We start from the raw sequence: 6,982 nt of genomic DNA, 5'->3' as shown, positions 1-6,982 counted from the left end.
TGTGGAAAATATACCTGAACTCAGAATCATCTATAAAGTACAACTTCTTTAAAACATAAGCGATCAATTTGTTTCAATTATGGTCCTCTTCCACTTAGAATATGACTATATTACCTTGACCTTATTGAATATGAACAATTTCCCCATGATGGCTTATGTTATACTGTCAAGCACTGGAATAGTCGTGCGCGCTGTCTTCTGACAGCTCTTGTTAGTTGATGACATGAGTGGGCTTCTATTCTGTCAGAGGACCAACAGAGCACTGTAACATATTAAGTACAATTTATTTTCCTACTTAACACTACATGTGCTACAACAAGTGTTTTGAAGATTTGTGGTCATCATATGCCAACTCATCTATTACAGGTTGATTAAAACAGGATTAGTACTGGGGAATGATGATTGTTGAAGATTAATTGAAAGCTTTTAATGACTATAAAAACCCTGTAACTGTGTAACCAGGTAGAATTTCCAATAATTATATCAGTCAATTATCTACCTTTGACCACTGTGACCAAATGTCATAATTGACTGACTTTAAATCAACTCAGTCAGGTGACCACTGTGACCAATTACAACAGTTGATTGATTTTAAAACCTGTTCAGACAGATTATTTTTCCCTCTCTTTTGCATTGTGTTCTGGACAGTCAAAGTGTCAGCAGTCAGTTTTTGCATGAGCTGCAGATTTGTATAACTTCATTTGTATTTCTTCTTACCAGGTTAGAACTAAGTTGTATTAAACATGAAATACACTTTTGTATATTTTTGTAGTTATTATATACTTTTGAATCGATTGCAAATGGGTAGTGCTCTGTTTGTAAATACTTTGTTTTGAGGTTTTGTGTATAAACCTGTATTTGGGAGAGTACTGTGCTTTTCCATTTTGTAAGTCCTACATGCAGTCATCACGCTTTTTCTATTGTGCACCATAAATCTTATGTTGCAGTTTTAACCATTACGAGTCAGTGAGACAAGAGAGGCAGACAGACTGATGTAAAAGCCCAAACCACATTTGGTATGTTGATATGTATTCTTTGTGTATGTGTGAAAGAGAAGAAAACATAACTTTTGTTTGTAATTTATATCTGTGATGTTAACTGTTTTCTATGCATTGTTTTATCATATGTATTGCCTAAAGAATATTTATACATGTGTAAAGGATTATTTTAATTGGGACACTAGAACACATCCTGTTAATAAGTTTATGTGTGAACATGATTTACTTGCAGGTTATTCTATGTGTTCTATATGATATTTATGTGTATGTTATTGTGTAATTGCAGGGCTTTAAAAGTCTTGATCCAATCTACAGGGAATTGTGTAACCCTACTGTACAGTGTTTTGGATGAACATTTTCTTATGAAGACCATTATTAAATTGAATACAATATTATTGAAAGATACTGTTTTAAGTTTTATATACTGACCATAATGAAATTCAACATTGAACCCAACCAGAAAGACACTATATTACAAATGGCGCCCAACGGGGGACAAGATAATTGCGTGCTTCACGTTCAAGTTTGGAGGATCATTTTTTATTTTGTTTTATCAGTGACACTGGATTTTGTGTGTTATGTGAAGTGTGTGACTTTAACCAGTGCCGCTGCAAATTAAAGGACTGGATAGTGACATTGTGATCAAGTGACCAATTTCGCAGATGTAACCTGTAACAGTATCGTGAGTACACATTGTTTTCAAAATATAGTACACATTGTTTTCAAAATATTCAGAAACTGCAGTTATAGTTTCCCAGTCCAAACTTGTTATTTTATTATTTAGTGCTTATTTTTGTGTAATTTGTAAAATCTCTGTTTAAATAACTGCAGATCCGAATATTTGATATTTGCTGGAAGTGATATTGCAGACAGAGTGATTTCACGGAAATCTAACTATAACCCCATTTTTTGCAAACCCTGGTGATGGTTCTTACACTAAATGTCTTGAACTACAAAATATGCATCTATTTTCATTCTTTTAGCTAGTTTAGTACAGTGCAACCTTGAATACAGCTTTAATACTGTAATTAAACCAGTTCGTACTTTAAGTGTACAGAGCATAACTCAAACAGTAATCACTGAAGTCTGAAGTACCAGTATAATGTAAATACATGTATAAATGCGCTTCCTTACACATTTTCATGTAAATATTTTGACAAGCTCATGCATCATTGATCATTACTTGACACAGATTGTTCTTTATTTTGAACTCTCATTTGATTGGCTATAGAGGTATTCCCCATAGTGACATCATTTGACACTGGTCTGGAGTGTCTTGTATCATTGGTTGACAAAATCAACTGACCATTGACCTATTTCTTAAGTTGGGAGAATTAAGCTTCAAAGCACATGTTCTGACAGGACATAATAAAGAAGAAATTGGATAAGAGAAGTTAGTTTGCATTGAAATTAAATCTTTAGTTCTTCTTTAAACAGGAATACTTGAACAATTATTGCATATGATAATGCTATTTAGTTAAAGTTTGATACTTTATGAGTTAGACAGTACAAACAAAAACATAAATATTATAAATAATTTAATTACTATAAGATGTGTCTTAAGATGGAAATGATATTTAACTGATTTATCTTGACATTGACTTGTAGTAATTAAGGTTAATTTAAATAAAACTAATTAAATAATTTAATTAAACAATTTTCATTCAGATTGCATTGATATTGAAAGCAAGTAAAAATTAATAATAGTTAAATCAGTATTTTAATGTTAGTAAATAGAATTAATTAGAACAATTAGTATTAAGACTTTGTGTTACATGATAGTTGTTAAAAATACTTATTGTAGTTGTGTGCAGTCAAGTTCACATATCTGAACTTTTGCATTTGAATTGTTTTCTGAATTAAATATTCATTTTATTTTAGTTACTCTTTAATTGATAATTTCAAATTGATTTAGTTGATATCAAGTAATTTGAAAGCAGTGTCATTTATTTTAACTTGTTTAATTTGAACAATTTCGTAGCAGTTAATACCTTTGGTTAACAATTGTGTTTTTTGTGTGTGTATTGATTTCTACATTTGCATACATTGTAGTAGATACTTGTTAACTTCAGTAAAGTTAAAATCTAGTGAAGCTTAGTACATTATTTAATTGAACTTAGTGCATTATTTAAGTGAACTTAGTGCATTATTTAAGTGAACTAAGTGATTTATTTAAGTGAACTTAGTACATTATTTAAGTGAACTTGGTACATAATTTAAGTGAACTTAGTGCATAAGTTAAGTGAAACAAAGTGTATTAATTAAGTGAAACTTATTATTAAATTGAACTTAGTGCATTAGTTAAATAAAACATAGTGCATTAATTAATTGAAATTAGTGCATTAATACAATAAAACTCAGTGCATTATTTAAAAGAACTTAAGTGCATTAATTAAGTAAAACTCTTTGCATATCCTGAGTACATTGTGTATTGAAATAGATGATGAACTAATAATGATTTTTTTTCAGATTTATGTTTGAATTCTCATTTAAATTTTATTTTAATTAATCTCAAAGGTTAAATGTTTTAATTATTTCAGTGAATGCGCTGATAGTTTTAAGTGAGTTAGATTGATTAGATAGAAGTGTTTATGTGTATTTAAGCTGTTTGCAAGTAGAATTTGTGAATTTATGATCAACATTAATCTTTTAACTGTTTCAGACATTATGAACATTGAATGTGCCAGTGGTTCTAGATTGCCATACACTGGTTACATTGAAATTGAACTAGATACAACAGATGGTGTCCCAGATACTGGACAGCAACCAGCTTTATTTCTTATTTCACCTGATACAACATTTTCAGAAACAACACCAATTATCATCGGTACTAAAATACTTTGCGAATTTCAGAAGCTGTGCCAGAATAAACATGGAAACCGATACCTACAGACGGCAAAATTAACATATCCTTGGTTTACTTCTTTCAGAACTTTAACACACTGAGACAGATGTCATCATATGACACACACTGACCAGTTGTTACACTTGACTGAGTTTAAACCAGTTTATTCAAGTGACACTTTCCCTCTATTTTTATGCTCCCCTTCGAAGAAGAGGGGGTATATTGCTTTGCTCATGTCGGTCGGTCTGTCGGTCCGTCCACCAGGTGGTTGTCAGATGATAACTCAAGAACGCTTGGGCCTAGGATCATGAAACTTCATAGGTACATTGATCATGACTCGCAGATGACCCCTATTGATTTTGAGGTCACTAGGTCAAAGGTCAAGGTCACAGGTGAAGGTCACAGTTACTGGAAATAGGCATTTTAAGGATTTAGCTTGGTTCAAACAAGGGAAACAACTACCGTTTATGCATGTTCTTTTTGTAACAGCATTTGCCTCCCTTGTAATATATTTAAATTTACCAAATGTAAGGCTTACTGCATTTTTGTAATGCATACTACTACTACTACTGCTGCTGCTGCTGCTGCTACTACTATGTCTACTACTACTACTACTACTACTACTACTACTACTACTACTACTACTACTACTACTACTTCTACTACTACTACTTCTACTACTACTACTACCACCACCACCACCACCAACACCACCACCACCACCACCTCCTCCTTCTTCTCCTCCTCCTCCTCCTCCACCACCACCACCACCACCACCACCACCACCACCACCACCACCACCACCACCACCACCACCACCACCAACACCACCACCACCTCCTCCTCCTCCTCCACCACCTCCTCCTCCTCCACCACCTCCTCCTCCACCACCACCACCACCACCCACCAAAATGTGTGAAAGGAATCCAAAAAATCAAAGACTCAATCATATAACAGTCATTGAAATTCAGATTTAAATCTACAAGCAAGTCGGGCTAGTACTATGGGAATTTGAACAAGCCCGAGTCAGATTTTACTAGCCCAAACATTTTTGTTATAAATGCAGATAAACATAACATAAAACATCCAAAGAAGCATTCATTTATTCAATCTTTAGAATATAATACAAATCTCTTATTAATTTCATCCTCATCCAAGTTAGCTTCCTCGTCATCTGAGCCAGCCTCTTTAAGTCAGCTTCCTCGTCATCTGAGCCAGCCTCTTTCGGATCCTGAAATAAGAAGAAATTAATTTCACACACGGATTTCAATCAAATCACAATTATAAATATATACATAAAGTTTAGGTAAAATATTAGCAGAAATGTATCCCATAATATACCCATGTGAAAGAGAGAGCAAACCTGAACCACCAGAAAATATATAAGCAATTAAGTGCCAGGTTATTTTACAAAAAGCCAGTTGACAAATGCGTCAATCACAGTTACCTCAGATTCGCATTCCTCAACGACGTACTTGAATGACAACTGTTCGGCCATTACTCTCTGTGTCCCGAACGCAACGCAAAACATTTATTTTACATAATAGTAATCCGGGAACCATGCGCTTTATGCGCAGTAATCCAATATATCGGCTGATTGCCCAGCACGTGTGCGCAGTGTGTTAAAACATATTAAGCGGCTGTTGATTTAAGCGGCTCAAAACTTTGTTTACAAATATTGAAAATGATAGTGGAACTCGTTTTCTGTTTAATGAATTGTACAAGCACGTCGGGCTTGTAATATTGGATTTCCTACAAGCCCGAAAGAAAAAATACTAGTTTTTTGCTGTCGGACTAGTGTGAATTTCGACGACTGATATAATGGATATAATTGATTAGTATAGGTCCTGATTGGTTTTTGCACTATTAATTGGATACATTTCACAGGTCATTGACATAAGTGACATAAATTGTAGACAGAATGTATAGAGAATGTCATCTTAGTATTAATAAGTAAATGATTCCATGATACTTATTGGATTTTATTTCAAGGTCACAGTGACAAAAAACATATTCACACAATGGCTGTCACTACAACGGAGAGCCCATATGGGGGGTATGCATGTTTTACAAACAGCCCTTGTTTTAATTGCGTTTAATAGTATTGTTTTTAATCCGGTTTCGCCGCGTGTTGGCTGTATAATCTGCAACACCCCTGAAAAACACAATACACACAATGGGTAATAAAGTTGTTAACAATTAGCGCTAATCAACACTATTATACCTAAACAAAGTCAACGCATTCGATACAGCCTTATTGCAATCGCGTTTTACAGGAAATGTCAGTTGTCAGTACACTGTATAATGTACACCCCTTTGTGTCAAAACCGGATTTAACTTGAGTGTGAATAGTCGACTGTTTCATGTTCTTTGTATCAATACCATCCGGGTATCTGTACTATAAGTATACCAGTCTACAAACACGGTGCGCGCTTCCGCATATTGGTATTCACACGTTAAAAAAATTGACCTACGGTTTAGCGTTCATGCCGTGGAACGCATTTAGCAATATAACTCGTTTTTTTAGCTGATCTATTTTTTGAAAAAAAAATATGGGCTATTGTCATCACCTTGGCGTCGGCGTTGGCGTCGGCGTCCGGTTAAGTTTTGCGTTTAGGTCCACTTATCAGAAAGTATCAATGCTATTGCATTTAAACTTGGTGCACTCACTAACTATCATGAGGGGACTGGGCAGGCAAAGTTAGATAACTCTGGCGTGCATTTTGACAGAATTATGTGCCCTTTTTATACTTAAAAAATTGAAAATTTTGGTTAAGTTTTGCGTTTAGGTCCACTTTTCTCAGAAAGTATCAATGCTATGGCATTCAAACTTGGTACACTTACTTACTATCATGAGGGGACTGGGCAGGCAAAGTTAGATAACTCTGGCGTATATTTTGACAGAATTATGTGCCCTTTTTATACTTAGAAAATTGAAAATTTGGTTAAGTTTTGTATTTAGGTCCACTTTATTCCTACAGTATCAAAGCTATTGCTTTCATACTTGCAACACTTATTAACTATCATAAGGGGACTGTGCAGGCAAAGTAATGTAACTCTGACTGGCATTTTGAAAGAATTATGTGCCCTTTTTATACTTAAAAAATTGAAAATTTGGTTAAGTTTTGTGTTTTGGTCC

General features: G+C 34.2%; 1 long non-coding RNA gene across 1 annotated transcript; it reads left to right on the top strand.

The window, feature by feature from the left end:
* The first annotated feature begins 662 nt into the window (after window positions 1-662).
* LOC127878834 (uncharacterized) lies at window positions 663-1,544 on the top strand. Its single transcript, XR_008048810.1, has 3 exons — window positions 663-720; window positions 948-1,016; window positions 1,285-1,544. It is a non-coding gene; the product is annotated as an uncharacterized LOC127878834 (long non-coding RNA).
* The last annotated feature ends 5,438 nt before the right edge of the window (window positions 1,545-6,982 follow it).

The sequence above is a fragment of the Dreissena polymorpha genome, chromosome 1, assembly GCF_020536995.1.
Source record: "Dreissena polymorpha isolate Duluth1 chromosome 1, UMN_Dpol_1.0, whole genome shotgun sequence".
Taxonomy (NCBI): Eukaryota; Metazoa; Mollusca; class Bivalvia; order Myida; family Dreissenidae; genus Dreissena; species Dreissena polymorpha.
The sequence above is the reverse complement of the archived record's forward strand: the minus strand, read 5'-3'. Positions and strand labels throughout refer to the sequence as shown.